Raw genomic sequence first — 18,399 nt, 5'->3', positions numbered from 1 at the left:
TTTGAATACGGCTACTTCAAGTATCCAGGACTGGGTTTAAAGAGATTCTTGGTTTCTTTATAAATACACTAGCTAAACCCTGGTGGACGAAAAAAGACGTCATGGACGAGACTACTGTTATAGTAGAAAAATATATATTTGGACAGAAAAAGAAAAACATACAGATGACAGAAAAACGTGTCCGTCCGACCTCAAGCGTCGTGTCATCTCAACTCACTAGGTTAGCTATTGTCATGGCTAAGCTAGCTTAGCTGTTGTCATAGATCAAAGTTCTTTGATGCGTGACGTCCGTTGCGTCAGCACAGATTGGTTGAAGCCAAAAGACGTGCGTAAGACTATCGATTGCTGAGTCGCGCTTCACTCGAGTGGCACAGCTACAGGTTTTATTCATAAACAAAAAAGAGACCTTGCCCAAGAATAATCCCTGAATACTGGAAAGAACTATATAATTCCTTACAGTCTTGGTGTAAGAAAATTGATCAACCGTCAGCAGCCTGAAGGTTGTCAGTTCGATCTCCAGTTTCCCCATGACTAACTCAAAGCATCCTCGAGCAAGATACCGAATGTTCAACAGCTCTAGCAGCTTATTGTTGAAGCACTTCAAGTTTGAAAAGCAACCTTACATACAGAATCTGTATCACTGGTAACAAAATGGCCCAAAGCAAAAAAAACCCTAAATGATCATGTAGGCGCCATTGCCCCAAGACAGATGGTAGCTGTTATCGTGGCCGTCTTATGAGCTGCCTTGTGTCCCCCGGACCTCCTGCTCTGACCACCTCCCTTCCACCACATGGCCCAGACACGCATGGCGTCCAAAGCAACAGCCCGGTTCCGCCGTGATATCCAAACATCATCACAACAGTGTTTTCGGCATGACTTGGCGCTGCGGGGATGGAAACCCACACAATCGTCTCTTTGGGACACTCGGCATATGACGAGCAGCGGGACACATGCGGGGAGGATTACGACTCAGGAAGAACAACACGTTCATGCCCTCCCACAATGTTGGCGTAGGACCTCGACACAGACTGAAAAAGAGATAGGATTGCTTGACCTCGGACCTTCGCATACAGGGTCTTCTTACAGGGGTTAAATTCAGATGCTGGGAAGCCAAGTGATGACTGTTAACAGAACTTAATAGCGTGTTGGTGAACAGCAGTCATCACAAATTGACCTTCAAGTTCCGTAATTTCTACCACATACATACATACAGGTACATACATACATACACACATATTTTTTGTTTTCAAAGGGAAATATTGAAGTTTTTTTTAATTGGCTCTCTGGAGTATGCGCCTTCCCATAAAAGGTGAATTTACATAACCAAGTACATTTGTGTTTGCAGCCTATGCCAGAAAACGTGTCTTGAAGATAGCCACTAACATTTGTGCCCAATTTACTTAAATATCTCTGTCACCCACGACTTGGCAGCTATTATGGCGAAGATCTGACAGGAACCAAAGCCCAGTCGCAACGCCAAACCGAGCTGAACTCCGATTAGGGAATTCGCCCAAACAAGCATTGTCGACAGATAGGCGATGAATGACAAAGCTTTAATTTCACTGCCATCTTGTGTGTGTGCATGTATCCTGATGGAAATGTATGTTATTTTGGGGGTCTAGGCACAACCCAAACACTCCAAAACCCGCTCAGTAGTCGCCCCTGGAAAGTTGGGGGGAAAAGATCAGCCCCTGATAACAGTTCCATCGATTGACATGAAAATTCCATCAGGACTGGACACAAAAAAAGTCACATTCATCTCCTAAATTAACCCATTCAGGGACAGTGGTCACTTCAGTGGACAGCTTGTCATTTTATCAGGTTACAGATGATCATTGTCGGTGCATAAAAGGGTTAAACAGCAAGTCGGCAGTTTCATTGTGAATTTGCCATTTTACAGAAGGCATTTCAACCCCTCCAAAAAATCTTGGTTCAATTAAAATTTGTATTTCCTGTAAACAGTCCTCTTATCATGCGGTTCATGTTTTGATATTCTGAGACCAAGACCAACAGCAGAAGCTTGAAACAGGACATTGTCACAGGGAAGTGGCCACTGACTTGAGAGTGTCACAGAGTGGAGAGGAAAACTCGCCAGAGTGACAGAAAGCCAAAGAAGTGGATATCCTTGGAACTTTAAGGGGGGGACACCTGACAGATTGAACAGTTGGATCAAGTGCATTCAAAAATCTAGAAAAGGTTCAATTAAATTCACCCGTACAAGCCATAGTACATGTGAGCAAACTGCAACCACATATTGTGAGACGAATACCCCTCTCAAAGCAATTGGTGACTCTCTTTCTAGAGGTAGAATGTTTACCGGTGCAGTAAATGTCCGCATTATCAGTCACAGACCAGGGAGCAGGCCAGAAGGCCTTTTTCCATATGAGCGACATTTGCCAGGCCGACAATGCCGAGATAAAAAGGAGATAACAGCAGCTTGGCTTCAGCTTGAGCGATGGCGAAGATGAAAGCGTGAGGGTCTATCAACCTTCCAAAGAGCCACAAACAAGACCCCGAGGGTAAGAGAGGAGACGGTCGGATCGTTTGTTTCTCGACGACTTCGAGGGAGACACGAAGCATCATTGCAAGTGCCGCGTGTATCCAGGAGAGGGGGGGGGGGGGGGGGGGGGCAAATGGCTGGTGTTCAAGAACACGTGGCTGGGCTTGGATGCTGGGTTTGACATCCAGTTCTTGTCGCGGTGCCAAGCGAAGGGAAACCGGCCACGTCACCGCGGTTTATTTTAGGGACAATGCTTCTTAAATGATCAGTAACATCTGAGAATTGAAAAACGGCTCTATTTATTTGGAATCGTATTGGGCCGAAATGGAAATAGGCGACAGAGATGTCATTTGGCAGAGAACATCTCCACACTTGAGTTGAATGTTTTCTGTAGATGGAAAGATGATCAAATAAATAAAAGGTGTGATCAGAAAACAAGGATCTGAATTACAGTGGGTCATTGAGATACGAGTTGAATTTGTCCCATGACTACGGTTGTATCTCTAAACATTTGGATATCAAATCATCTTTCCCAATTGAAATGAATTGAAATCCAATGAATCGATTCCAGACGCTCCCCAAAACACCATTTAGTTAGTAATCACAAGATTCATCCGGATTTGAGGTCCTCACATATTTAAGCATTTTGGTCTGCCTCTCATCTATTTTCTGTGTAATTTCACTGTTGGTCACTAGACGGCGGCATCCTATCATGTACGTTGTGGGAAACAAATGATCGCAATTTTTGGAAATTCCGTCTTTGACATACTCTTTCCTCCAGTGCTTGTCACCACTGTGCCAACTTATTTCTACACAGAATGATACGTGGAGTCCGCAGTTACATTCGTTTGCGTGAAAAAATGTTGACTGAGATTTTGCTTTGACCTTTTTCTTGTTATCGAATGATTCAAGCAATCATTTCAGCTCTATTTTTAACCTTCTGTCTGAACAAGAATCCCAACGATTTTGAATGTTATTAACAAGAACCTGCAACATTTTGATCAACATTAGACAGCATAGGTTAATAAATTACATGTTCCTTCTCAATGGAATACCAATCAAGCCTTTTTCATTTTTATGTTCAACCAAAGACGGTTATGCTGTGTCAAAGCAAGAACCCAGCTGACTTGATATAATATCCCATATAATCAGTGAGGTCAAGGCCGCAGGGTTCCGTTGCCTCCTATACGTTTTTTTCCAATTTGTTCATCCTCGTCGTTTGACGGCAAATCTCTCACCACAGGCGGAGCTGCATAATGCAGGTGCAAATATTCAGCGCAAACACAATGACTCATCCTGGCAGAGTCACCGCAGAGGTGGCGAGGAGTCCCGTCTGTGCTGAGATGAATGAGCGTCTGTCAATCTGTGCAGCCGTCACCACTGGTGCGGTGTGTTTGTCACCAGTGTGTTTATCTGTAGCGAGGCCCCAACCCAAAGACTTACTTTTTTCTTTTTGATTGATGCTCCAGTATCAAGCACAATTATTTGGAAGGAAATGAAATCGTGACCCCCTCCAGGAGCTCTTTCTGTGGTCTGTCTCACACAGAGACCTTGCAATTTTTATAAGTAACTGCATCAGAGGAGTAACACAAGCTTTGATGCAATGCAGCCTTTTTGGGGCAAGACAGGTTGTCCCCGCAACAAATGACTTACTGACTAGCTGGCCATTACAAATATTTTGTTTGGATTTAGGTGATAACTGAGACCAAGACTAGCTTGAGACCAGACCTCACCGCGACCCAAGACCAAGACTTTTAGGAGCTCAGACAGAGTCAAGACTGAGACGAGCCCAGACAAACACCTTCAAAATCGATTTTTAAATCATGACAAGTTTGACCAGTAGAAGAGCATTCTGTTTAATTTACATTTTCTTTTAAATGGGTTTGACAGTCAAAACAGTGTCTGCAACTCTTTCAAAGCACAACATGCAAAACTATCAATGAAACATTTTTTTTTCTCCAGTCAAATCCATTCAAAAATAAGTCCTTGCATTGAAAAACAACGATTTAAAGAACTTCCATTTAAAAGACTGCAGTATTTGGTGAGCTAATCGTGCAGGCTGGGGTCTCATAATAATACCCCCTCTACTAAAAGCCTTCACTCATAGCACTCAAAAGGTCGCAGTCATTACAGGGCCGGTGGGGGGTTCGTAACACAGGAATTAAAGGTTTTTTTTAACCCAATTGCTTCTCCTTATCACATTAATGAATGTAAAAAATAGCAGGTCTCGACCAGTCTTGAAGGAAAATCCCCACTTCAGCCAATCTGAAATCCAGATAAGACCAAGGGCACTTTTTTTATGAGGCACGTGTGCACTTGGCATAAAAATGAGCGCATTTTCATTTTTGTGCCGGGGAAAGTCCAGATGACCATGTATGGCAATCTGGCGGCCCGCGCTACGCCTCACTGGGGGTTACAAGCCTCTGGCGCACCTGACAATTTGGTCACAGAAAGTAGACTAGATTTGAAGTTGGATGAAGCTAGGTTTAAGGCGATGGGTGGTATAATTTTGGTGACTTTGATCTGGGCGTGGAAATGTGTGGTAAATATTGTATTTCATTCATTTCATTCTACATGATTGAGGAAATCAATTCACTGAACGCATTCTTCTTCCATTCATCCATTTTCTGCTCCGCTTTATCCTCGCAAGGGTTGCGGGGTATGCTAGAGCCTATCCCAGCTGTCTTCGGGCAGTAGGCGGTGGAAACCCTAAACCGGCTGCCAGCCAATCGCAGGGCACACAGAGACAAACAACCATCCGCGCTCAGTCCTCAGAGTAAACCGTCACAGGCAGGGCGAGAACATGCAAACTCCACACAGGGAGGCCGGAGCCGGGATCAAACCCATGACCTCTGCACTGTGAGGTCAACTGGCACACCGGACCGCACATATTATTCTTATCCTCTTTAATTTATTTTTAAAAGCACCGCAGAGTCCGTTAGGCGTCTGCCATCTAGAGCGTGTGTCTCTCCTGCCCTAAATTTAAAGGCAATGAAGGAAGCCACTTGGTTTGGCAGGGAATCAAGTCGGCTGCGTTCACTCCCACGAAGCGCAGACATCCACTTCTAACTGCGCCCGCCTACGAAAATTCCAAAAGAGACAAAATTCCACCTATGCGCACAGTCACACTGCGCTTTGTACTGGACTTGGTGGTGGTGAGAGTTGCTGGAGGCACATACTGGCATCCACGCTTCCATAAGCCTACACCAGGGCGGCTGTGGATACATCGATTGGGCCGAATTCACGAAAGGACTATGTGTGTAATTATGGAAGCGTGCAGCTGAGTAAAAATATTTTATTCTGGCAAACACTCTCAAACGTACCCGCAAGGATCTTCCAACATATTTGCAAATGCGTTCAAACGTACTGTCACAGGTGTCACACAACACCCTTGCACACCGCAGCCGTCCCGCCTAAGCTGCACTCCAACAGCCGTTAAGTGATTCTTCAGGCGGATCAAGTGGGAAATGGTGTTCCTGTTAATTTCACGGTTGCGATGCATTCTTAAAATAAGTGCGAGGAGGAAGAACACGAGTTATTTTGTGAATGCGGTGAAAATAATGGTACAAGTAATGAAAAAAACCAAAAAAAACAAAACCAAGGCTGCTCACTGATGCGATTAAGGTGTTGTGTTTGTCAGAAGACTCCTCGCCTACGTCGCGGGGCGCAGATGCAATTGGAAGTACGCCAGCTGCTGCTGCTGGTCTCGAATCTCCTCATCTGTCTTGTGCTCGTACAAGCAAAAGTAATATTTTTAACTTTCATGTTGTAGAAAAAATAAAAAAGCTTTGATGAAGTGCTTTTACTTTGAAATTGTCAGCCTCGCAAATGGGATCATGTATCAAATAACACCTGGGAGAGCAACCATAAAATGCAAGCACTGGTTGTTGTTTTTTACTCTGCGGATTGTTTCCAGTTGTTTTCTTGATGAAGTTCATCGCCGATAACTGGAAGCAACAGTTGCATTGCAGTAAATATATGACCTATTTTTTGTTAAGTCTTATTCAGTTGTCCTTTTGCCTGGATGAAGAGCAAAGACACCACAATGTCACTGACAAGCATGACTTTGTTTTAATCAAGTGAAGGTGGCCAAGGTCTGGAAAATGAAACCTGGAGTTTTAAAGAGGAAATCAAATCAAAGGTTTCTATGTACCCCCACTTATGTAAACACGATAATCTGATTTATACTGCGTTTGTGAAAGATGAATCTCAAGGGGGTGACCATTTAGTCAGTTGTTGCTGACCGAATACGACGTCATCGTGCCGAAGGGCGTAACGAGCGTCACGGCCCACCTGTTTTCTGCATTTGGTCATGCGACATTCACAAGGTGAGGAAAAAAAAAAAAGACGCCTTTCTCATTTGTCCTGTCCTGTTTGGAGGAGCTCTCCTTTCTCAACAGTATTTTGAAAAAATAAATTAATAAATAAATCATCAATGCCTTCATCACCAGACCAATGGAGGCGCATCAAACATGTGATTGGAAAAAAAAAATCTGATTGGACTTCCCCTTCAAGCAAATGATGACCAAATTAAATCAGCTTTAGCGTTAGCTTGGTTTTGAAGCATTCCTCGTCCACATTTGTCAACGAGCTTACAGTGCGCATTACTGGCCCCCACGGGAATGAAGCGCAACGGCAACACTTCATAGCTGCCAGTTTAAGGGCGAGTCGCTGTTTAGGGGCTGCATGATGACGGCATTTTCCTCTTCATCTTGGAGATGTGTTGGTGATGTGGTCATGAAGTCGTGTTTCAGGTCAGCTGCTGTCATTCGTCACCTTTCTTTTGAAGAAGTACACGAGCCCACAGTGCAATCCCTTGGCCTCCGTGGCGAGATGAGGGTTGACAGGTACATCATCAATTCAGCCATCATCTTCACGCTGACAATGTTTCTAAGTTGATGCGGAACTTGTACTTTCTCAAAAGAGCAGCACGTACACAAGGTCATTCGTAGACTGGTCGTCAAAACAAAGATGTAAAATTACTTCGATAATTTATTTTTTATTTGCTGCAGCATAATCTACAAAATGTATCATTTTTTTGCAAATTGTCCAAAAAAAAAAAAACCTATCAATAAAAATTGCAGACATCTGCAAGAGCTCTTTTTTGTTGCTTTTGTGTTTTGTTTTGTCATATGGTGTTTGGTGGGCTTCGTACGGACCCGTTGTGGACCGTTTTCAGCGTTTTGGCCACGACATTCATCGAAGGAGAAAGAATCTGTGCTTGATAGTGGCGGCTTCTCAGGAGCACGCGTGTACCAGCACCGATTTTGATGGCAGGAACGTCGGCGCTATTTGACTGTCGCCGCTCGACAGCACTGTGGCGCTTGTGTGTTTTTTGTGCCTTTAACTCATTCAGTACCAGCCAAATCTGGACCAAGTCTGAAAAGACGTTTAAAAACGTCTTTGGGAGTGAATGAGTTAATGAGCAGCATTATTCACGGCCCCGTTTTGTTCAGCAGAGATGTCGGCGTGTTGGACAGTCTCCATTGGTGCGGCCGGGGGGATGGCTCCTGGAGCTGAGGAGAGAGGAGCATTGCCGTGGTGCGCATTTGGAACTAAGAGTTGGCGATTGGAATTGAAGCGGATTTACACGGGACGTGGCGAAGTGAATCTCTTTTTTCATCAGCGGACGCTGCAGCTTCTTGTTTTACTTTTAGCAGACGCATGGGACATCATGCGCGTTTCTTCCCTCTTTCATCCATAACTGCTTCAAACAACAAGGGCGTATGCAGAAATAGTGGTTACGATCGCATGACTGTCCATGTCTTATGTTATACAGTATTACCGCATTTTGTTGTTTTATGATCACCATTCTGTCAAGCGCTGTCTGCAGCTGTTGTGAAAGTGCTATACAAATAAAGATGTATTTAATATCCATGTCTTTAATGAAAACCAGGACATTATTTCAAACTGACAGTCCTTGGCCATTGTTTTAGGTGAAAGAACAAGTCCGGTTTGGAAAAAAATAATCCGACTTTTTGAGCCACTCCTCGCAAAGCTTGGCATAGGAACGATGATTAAAAAAAAGTTCTTTCTGTTTTCTGCTATAGCAATAGAAGTATGCCTTAGCAGTCCGAACATAAAGACAATATCTACTCTTTCCCAGGATTTGGGGGTGAAAATCAATCCCAACTTTGCCGTGCAGCTCCTTGTTAGAGAAGAACAAGTAGCGCCAAAAGTGCTGCGGCAATAAGCAGTTGGACATGTGCATTCAACGGTTTCGAAAAGGTCAAATTAAAATTCACCTGTAAAGGTTACAGTGCATTTTAGCTTCATCCTGACATTTCACCTGAACGCCCAATATCCTTTCCTTTTGCCAAGACACACACGTCATTTAATGGCTGCCTACCAGCTCCAGTGAATTACGGATAATTGGAAAGTTTACCCGTGTGTGAGGAAGCAACTAGGAACCAGGGATAAGCTCCCATCTGAGCGGATGATGATGTAACAGTAATTACAGCGCAATTAATATATTGGTAGGCTCATGTTTTCTTCTTCAGGTTGCGTATTTTCACCTCCGAGCCAAACATAAAAAGGACAGAATCTTCCTTTTTGGCGTGCGTGGCCTGGTGGGCGTCCGATTACATTACCGTGTATCAATTCATCAGGATTAGACGGCCTCCGTTCCTCTGAAGTGGAATAAAACGGGCCCCACGTGTTGGCGGCCGCAGACGTGATTCTTGCGAGCCAGCACAAGTGTGGAAAAAAAATCTCATTTGAATTTGTCGGCCGGGGCGTGCTTGGCCACCCAAGCGCAAACGTCTCTGTCGATGAAAGGCGGCAGGAAGCGTGTGTTATTTAAAGCCCGTGTCGTGTTATCTCAGGATGGTATAGGCGCCTACCCGGCTGCCGCTTGGCCAAGATGGTGGAAAATTGTTTGTCAGAGTGTGAGCACGTGCTGAAGGGGATAAATAACACACGCAGTGCCTCATTCCCCACCCTGCGTGCAAATCTCCTGTTGGAATGAAATATCACTAGAAGAAGTCATTTGCATTTGTCTGGGCAGGGATGACTTTATGCTCTTCTAAAACATGGCCAGAAGACGTGCGAGAAGGAAGAAAAATTGCAGTATTTTCCGATTAGGATTGATTATCGTGTAATGTGTACCTTTTTTAACGCCATTAAGACAGAAACGAATCTAGAATGGGAACATTTCAAGATAGCCCCTTAACATGTGAGTTCCACTATTTATGAGTTGGTCAAAATTTGAGTGACGAGTGCGGTTCAGTATGCTGGCAGAAAGGAGAGCCACAGTTGCCAGTACACTTTCAATTCACTGAACAGGAAAAACAGTCAAACACACAAATACAAAATGATGACACTCATAAGGAGGGACTCCGAGTCCAGTTCCTGGAATTACTCACGAGGCCACACCTCTTAAAGGCACACACTCATCAGACAAATACTACTATATGTACAACAGACAATCAAACATTCGCGTTCACACTCACACCTAGGGCCAATTTGGAGTGTTCAATCAGCCTGCCACGCATGTTTTTGGAATGTGTTCTGTCATCTTGCCACACGTCTCATGCAACATAACAGTATTATCATATTTAATCATATAAAAGTACTTGTTGGTTTGGCTTTTCTGTTTGATGATGTGACTAATCCATTTGGGATGTTTGACAAGAGAACACATTGGCTACTCAATTAGCTGGCTAGCTTGATAGATACTGATTGGCTAGCTGCGGCCATATGCTTGTCACTTGTGCTCCAAAGGTGACGTGGTTTTTTGTGTGTGTGTGTGCTTAGTAGTTGCTTCCATGTCATAATTGAAAACTGAAATGTTTTTTTCCCAGTCCTCCTCATTTACCATTGACATCTAGACGATCATAAGAGCGTGTTTAAAGTTTGTTTTATTGTTTTGTACATATTGTTATTGCGCTAGTTGACCAAAATGGGTGGGGAACAGCACAGAGTCAAACACGCCTGCTGACTGCACAATTCACCTCTTCAGTATGTATAAATAAATGCGCACAGAAACACAAACAGCAACCATCAGTCAATGTTGACTTGTTTGAGAAGGCTCTTGTTGCTGAGGTGCACATCTCCCAGCACGCCAATGTTGGCACGGCCACCCCTGTAAATAATCATTGGTCAGTGGCATTTTATTATATGTTAGCGTAATGCTAAGAATGTTTTCTTTAGGCAAAGTTGTTTGGTTATTTAAAATATATTGAGTTCTTTCATTTTATGTTTTCTTTGACAGTAATCTACAGCCTGCAATGGCATTAAACAAAACAGCAACTTTCCCCAATGTGGGACAAATAAAGGTTATCTTATCTTATTTAACAGAATTGTTAGCTATGTTTTACTTTTTGGGCAAATATATAGAAGGTAGGTTTTAAAGAGAATCAAGTGAATACATTAATTTGGTAAAAGTGAACTGCAAATATGTGGGATATTTCTGTACTAAAACATGGCCTATAGAAGTTTACAAGTTAGACTCCGGAACAAATTATTTCACTTGTCATCATTTCCTATGCCTATGGGATTTTCTTTTCTTATATTTATTTTTTTCAGAATTCAGTAAGATTGTGTTCACTGTGATTTTCTATCAATGATGTCTTATCAGAAACATCTTCCTTTTCTTTTTTTTTTATACATACACTTGGGCACACAGACCATTTCCCCTGGTGCATCCCAGATTGAGGTTCTCTCGTGTTGCCCTTCAGCTTTACAGTAATGGCGGCAGAGGGAGGAAGGGAAGGATCTGGGAGGGGCGGTGCTGCGCAGGAAGAAAGGCCCAGAGAAGTGTGAGATGGGTGGGGGTAACACCCGCGGGATGGATAGATGGCACGTGATGACTTGAAAGCCGAGGCAGTTGGGGAGGGAATGGAGGAGGAGGCCGCAGTGAGCGACGGAGGAAGTCGGAGTAGACAAAACATCCTCCATTAACAGCCAATTTGTCCCGTTTCATCCTCCGCCTCTTCCTCCCAAGCCAGTGGAAATGTAAGGGAGTTGTGTGTTGGGATTGCAGAGGTTACAGATGCAGGCGGCTTTTTACGAGTTGTTTTGATGCAACGGGTGATACATTTTCACCAGCGCGGACACCACAGGAGCCATGAACACCCTCTCACAGACTCGCACACACCAAGACACAGTGTGCACGACCCGCAAACATCATTCTTCCTGACTTGCAGATTGAATCTATTTGTCATGTGTCTACTTTGCTCAAAATGAGCTTTTTGGCTAAAGTGTGAGTCTGAGGGGGTCCCGCGAATATGAGGGCTGCATGGCTCAGTGGGAGGGTGGTCGTCCCCATCCAATGCAACCTTGTTGAAGTGTCCTTGACGAAGATACTGAACCTCCAGTGGCTCCTGATGCTGCGCCATCAGTAGGTAAATGAAAAAAACGGTGGAAAGTGCTTTGAGTACCAAAGGTAGAAAAGCACTATATAAGTGACAACCCATTTACCATGAGCACATTAAACGCAGTTCCAATCCATATACATGTTTTATTCATACATTGGAGACACCGTGTTTACGCCAATGATAAGTCTTTCCTGGAGGCCTACCTTCATCAACACACCTCTCACCGTTATCGCAACAGGATTCCACAGCTTGAAAACATTCACAGACTCACGAGAAAGCGCATTGAAACACAGACATATCAATGACACAACAAAAGTTGAACGCCGCCAGCTGCAATTGTCCACAAACGGTCAAACTGACGTCACAAAAAAAAAGAAGGTGCATTATTGGTAATTGGGGAGAGACATTCACTCGTGAAATGTCTGCTCAACAGAAAATGCCACACATGGTGATCCATGAAAGTTGGTGGATTAAAAGAGATCATGATCGTATTTTGACGATCATTTTACATTATAATATTCCCCCAATTTATGATCATGATAAAATGTCGTTTTAAAATATTTCCATCACCTTTAGTCAACCACAAAAGCTGCACTAAAGACACAATATAGGGTTTCTCCTAAGCTTCTTTATGAATCAAAATCCGAGTGTCGACGGTTTGGCCATTTTATTCCGGCGCAGAGTGTCGCAGCGCTGCAGTCGGCACTAACACGACCAACCGGCTGTTGCTTCACGTGCATGCTTGGACTCCTGCTGCTCTAACCAACCCCCTCTGTATGCCACACTTTGAGGACGGTCGCAGCAGCACAGAAGCGGGAGACAAACTTGGCGGGGGAATGTGAGCGTCGAGCTCGGGTGCGAGCAGATGGAATGTGAACGTAGCTCACATGAAGAGGCCGACATAATTGCCTGGAGCTAATCCGCCGCAGGCAGTCTATTTCAGTGGTGATGCGATTTCCACTGGCATCCTTCATGAGGACGGTCTTGATGCGTGGTCCGATGCGGGCTTGGCGCAGCATTTGAAAGACCTGTCTAAGGTCGTTGCGCTGTGCTGCTGATTCCATGCGTTCAGCCTCTTCTCCCCAGTATCTCTCCCTGTCAGTTGCAATTGCCGCATTTCGTGCTGCATTCAGCCTCCGTCCGGTACTCTGTGATATCACCGCACAGGCGGGCAGCACGGCGGTGGTCAATGATGTCGAGGGTCAGCTGTGAGATCCATGGTTGTTTGGGAAGAGACCTTGAGTCTCCCAGTCCGCGATGTCATCATCGGCCAAGGCGGTGAAGGCATTGGTGATGGAGCGGCGATATGCAGAGGCAGTGGTGGGGTCGCCGAGTCTGGAAGACATTAAGCGTGGTTGTGGCCTGATAGATGGGTCTGCTCGTATTTTAAGTCGTAGCTGGGCAACCAACAGGCGGTGGTCAGTGTTGCCCAACTGTGCTCCTCTGAAGACCCTGCAGTTGGTGACGGAGGATCGCCAGCGGCGGGAGATGATGATGTGGTCTATCGCCTTCCGGGTTCTTCCATCAGGACTATACCAGGTCCAGTGATGGATCTGCTTGCGGGGGAACCATGTGTCGGTGATACAGAGGTTATTTGAATGGCAGAGGAGAGGCAGACGTTTGCCGTTATCATTTGTGGTGTTGTCGACAAAGGTGGTGCCAATGGGTTGTGTGGGGGTTTGGTGAGATGGTCCTTCTCTGGAGGAAGAAGAGAAGGTTGCATTGGCGTCAGTGAGGCAGATGACGATGTCATGTGGTGGGGTTTGGCTGACGACCTGATGGAGTTGGTCGAAGAAGGTGTCCTTCACTGTATCATCTGCGACATCTGTGGGGGCGTAAGCAGCGATGACTGTCATCTTGCTATGTCGGTGGAGGAACCGTGCAGACAGGAGTCGATCGTTAATTGGGATCCAGCTGATAAGTGATTGCCGTGTATGTTTGGACATGGCCAGCGCAACTCCATGGAGGCCCGTCCGGATTTCAGGGCCACTCCATATGAAGCAGTGTTCTCCTGCTGTAATTTCGCCGCTGCCTTGCCATCTTGATTCACACAGACCCGCCATGGTGATTTTGTAGCGGGAGAGCTCCAAGGACAGCAGTGAAGGAGCTCCAGCCCGAAGAAGCGTTCGGACGTTCCATGTAGCAATCCGTACTCGTTGGTCGGGGGCGTTCCTATGTCTTGTCTTGCTTTGGGCAGTCCGGTTTCTTCTGGTCGGTTTCGTAACAATAAATTTCTCCTGAGTGGGTTGTTGGCCCTCTGCACAATCGACGAGGTCAGAGCAGCAATAAAATCACTAAAAAATCACAAGGCCCCAGGAATCTGTGCCATCACTGCAGAGCTGCTCAAAGAAGGTGGTGACTCCATGGCCCAGTGGCTCACCCACATCGTTAACCAAGTGTGGGTGGCAGAACAGCCCCCCACAGACTGGACCCGAGGCATCATCCTGCCATTCTGGAAGCGGAAAGGCGACAAGCAACTCTGCAACAACTACAGAGGCATCTCACTGCTCTCCATCCCCGCAAAACTGTTCACCCGGATCCTTCTCACCCGCGCCCTTCCCGCCATTCGAAGCCATCGCTGCCCCCAACAAGCTGGCTTCATGCCCAACCGGTTCACTATAGATCACATCTCCGCAGTTAGACTCATTGTTGAGAAGGTCAGAGAGTTTCGGAAGGACCAACATCTCTTTATAGCCTTCATAGATCTCAAAGCTGCCTTTGATACAGTTGACCACCTCTCCCTTTGGAACATTCTGAAATACCTTGGAGTGCCACCCAAAATAATCACATTGTTCCAGCGACTCTACAACAACTCAGAGAGCTGTGTTCGTGTGAATGGGAAGGACTCAGAGTGGTTCCCCATTAACAGCGGGGTCAGACAGGGCTGCGTGGCCGCTCCTGACCTATTTAACTGTGTCATTGACCACCTTATGATCCAAGTCCGGGAGCAAGTCTCAGGCGTGTCGTTCGGCAACTTCCACCTGACCGACCTTGAATACGCTGATGACACCACCCTGTTCAGCAACTCCCTCCAACACCTCAGCAGTGCTCTCTCCATATACCAAACAGAAGCAGCAAAGCTGGGCCTCCAAGTAAGCTGGCAGAAAACCAAACTTATGTATATCGGTGACGGACCCCACCCCTCCCCCCTGTTCTTTGGCACAGACGAAGTGCAATTCGTCAATTCCATCATCTACTTGGGCTCCACTATTACTACTATTGACCGCAGACGCGCCCTCGCAGCCGCGGCAATGCAGTCACTGTGGCGGCCCCTCTGGCGCCACCACTCAGTGTCCCAAAAGACCAAGATGCGAATTTATAACTCAGCAGTTCTTCCCATCCTCCTGTATGGTGCAGAATCCTGGCCTTTAAACAAGACCCTGGCCAAGAGGATCGACGGCTTTGACAGCAGGTCACTCAGAACCATCTTGAACATCAGCTGGCACCTCCATGTTTCCAACTCAGACCTCCGAAAACGTACTCTTCAGCCCCCTGCATCCCGACTGGCCGCTCAGAGGCGCATCCGTTGGCTTGGACATCTCCTCCGATTACCCCCGGAACACCCAACTCGTGCCATCTTCTCATTTGATCCAGCGACAGCCGGCTGGAAAAGGCCACGCGGCAGACCCCACACCAGATGGCTTGATGTCATCAGAGAGGATCTCAAACACCAGGGCCTTACCCTAGAGGATGCAGCGGACCTGGCCCATGACCGTGGTCATTGGCGGGCCCTGGTGAAGCTGATCGGCTCTACGCACTGCGACTACCCAGCCGAATGAGACTGGGCCTCTGCATCGCAAGAGCATTTATTATTATTAATCCGCCGCACACTCCAAAGTGGTTCGTTAGATGAAAAGGAAGTCACATTTTTGCCAGAGTTCGCATGACCTTCAACTCTCTACACACACTGAGCTCAACAACACAATCACACACACAAAAAAAAAAATGTCAGCCATGTTTAATAATATTCATTGATTCCCAACCACTGTCTGGGGCGTGTGCGGCAGGAATCGCTCCAATTTCCATTACATGATCAAAGCAAAAGATGTATAGTGACAGGCAGAACAATCAAATGCTCTTCAACTAGATGGCAGAAGTGACTTAACCAGTGTTCCACATTTTTGGTTGGTGGAGTGCCGTGAGATTCTCTTCGAATGTAAAATATGTCCTTTGGCTGAATAAAGATTGGGAAAACTGTATAAGTAATCGAACTAGATCGAAAGAGAAATTGCTTTGTTCAACTGTGGATAGGCTAAAACCCCACAAGCACTACACATCAGCCCACAACTAATACATAACCGCCACATCCCAACACACCGCCGGTACTCACTGTACATAAATCAGCACACTGTCATTAATGTCCAAAACAGCTGGCAACTAAAGTATTACAACCCGACAGGAAATTGTCATCATTTGGGTCCACTTAGTCCTTTTCCCTCCTCCGTGTCATGTGACTTGTTTGCGTTACGAAGACTATCATGGGAATAGGGAGCAGGTGTGTTAAATTGGGCGCATTAATCTCAGACTCTCTCATACTGGTCAGCGGAGGTTGAGTGCGGTATCTTATGGGGAAAAACTGTCTTTGTATTTGAAGGATGCAAATAAATTATTGCACGACATAACGGCTGGGTCTCTGATGTTTTTAGTCATTTACGTTGCCCATCCCTGACCTAGGAAGAGAAGTTCCTTCCCATTGCTTTTGTGGCACTATCTCCAGAGAGACGTCGAGGAAGCCGCTGTGCAAGGTATGTCATCAAAGACATTGTCATACACCATCCATTTTCCGAACCGCTTGATCCTCACTAGGGTTGCGGGGGGTGCTTGGAGCCTATCCCAGCTGTCTGCGGGCAGTAGGCGGGGGACACCCTGAACCGGTTGCCAGCCAATCGCAGGGCACACAGAGACGAACAACCATTCGCGCTCACACTCACACCTAGGGACAATTTGGAGTGGTCAATCAGCCTGCCATGCATGTTTTTGGAAGGTGGGAGGAAACCGGAGTACCCAGAGAAAACCCACGCAGGCAAGGGGAGAACATGCAAACTCCACACAGGAAGACCGGAGCCGGGATCGAACCCACGACCTCTGCACTGTGAGGTCGACACGCTAACCACTGGTCCACCGGGCCGCCTACACTTATTAATTTATTGATTAAAAACATTCAGTGTGAATGCATATAAACACTAGAGGTATTAAAATTAACACCCTAGGTGTTGAAGTAACACCAGCAGATGTATCCAGTGTACCAGTGGACAACAACCAGTCCACCACTACCATAAACCAATACAACTCTGGAGTATAACACATGAGTACACACGTGCCACATATCTCAAAGTGGCTCTTCTTCCACTGGGTAAAAATGAGGCGAACAAATGATGGGGAATAGTCACCTTTTCTCCAAAGTCTTACCTTTAATCGGGCCTTATTTCGAGTGAATACATTGTTAGTCAATTCTAAGGACGCTCACGCTCAAAGACTCTCCAAGGCACACAAAGAGCTTCGCTATCTACATATTCATACATGAAATTCATACATGATCGCCAGTTGTCTGCTGTATGATAATGTGGCGTCCGGGGAGCAATTGCATCATCACATGTTCTCAAATGAGAAGATGGCAGATTAGAAGCCATCTTTAGTGGTGGTGCTATTATTCATAGGATAAATACAGGTACATTGCTGTTTTGACCGCTCTTCCATTCTCAAAAAAATAAAAATAAAAATAAATTAAAAACCACATTTTGTTGGAATCTTTTTTTCAAATTCAGCCGCCAACGTTTATTTCATTTAGCAGCATGCAATTTGGAAGGAATGTCTGTCATAAGTAAAGCCACAAAAAAAGTCTCCAGAAGCCATGACCAAAATCTTGCAAGAAGTCTGTCATTTTGGTTTGAGTTTTTGTCATAGTGTTGCGTCATAGCATGTTAACAAATTTCACTGACTTGGCATAAAATATGAAATTCAACCAGTTTTATTTTACAACATGAGATTTGTTAAGCATGCCTAAAATGAGTAGACTGACAAAAAATTTTGAAGAAGCACTGCCCCCCAAAAAACAAAGACTGCCATTTTGGGTATGAAACGGTTGTTGTCAACCTTTTTTTTTTTTTTTTGGGGTGATTTCGAGCAACCTTTCAAAGTTGTGAGTTTTTTGCAATTGCTACCAAATTTGAATGTTGTATACCGGACAAATGGAGGAAACTCAATTGTAAAAAAATTGGAGTTCTCAGAATGTCATAAAACACGAAAGTCCCAAGATGCCATGTTTGAAAAGAAACAGGAAGTCTGCTGTTTTGGTTTGAGGAGGCTAATTCAGGCACATTTTGGCCATTTATTGGGGTTGTTGAAAGATGAATTTCTCGGACAAATGTATTCTACTAAATTTGAATCTTGTATACAAGACATGTAGACAACACATATTATGAAATGTTTTTTGTCATTGTGTGGGTGTGGTGCATCGTGGAAAAATAGGATGTCATACCACCGAATGTTAATGATCCTGCTCATAAAATACAGCCAGTTTTTGACTGACCACCAATGTCATTTTGTAAGGATGCCTACCATGAGTAGACCCACAAAAAAATT

General features: G+C 45.2%; 1 protein-coding gene across 1 annotated transcript in view; it reads right to left on the bottom strand.

The window, feature by feature from the left end:
* Positions 1-18,399, bottom strand: part of LOC147208594 (complexin-2-like) — a 51,133-nt gene that overhangs the window by 29,609 nt on the left and 3,125 nt on the right. The window lies entirely within an intron of this gene.

Source organism: Hippocampus guttulatus, chromosome 2 (genome assembly GCF_054856545.1).
Source record: "Hippocampus guttulatus isolate MCC_2025c chromosome 2, RoL_Hgut_1.0, whole genome shotgun sequence".
Taxonomy (NCBI): Eukaryota; Metazoa; Chordata; class Actinopteri; order Syngnathiformes; family Syngnathidae; genus Hippocampus; species Hippocampus guttulatus.
This window is presented reverse-complemented; position numbering and strand designations above follow the sequence as displayed.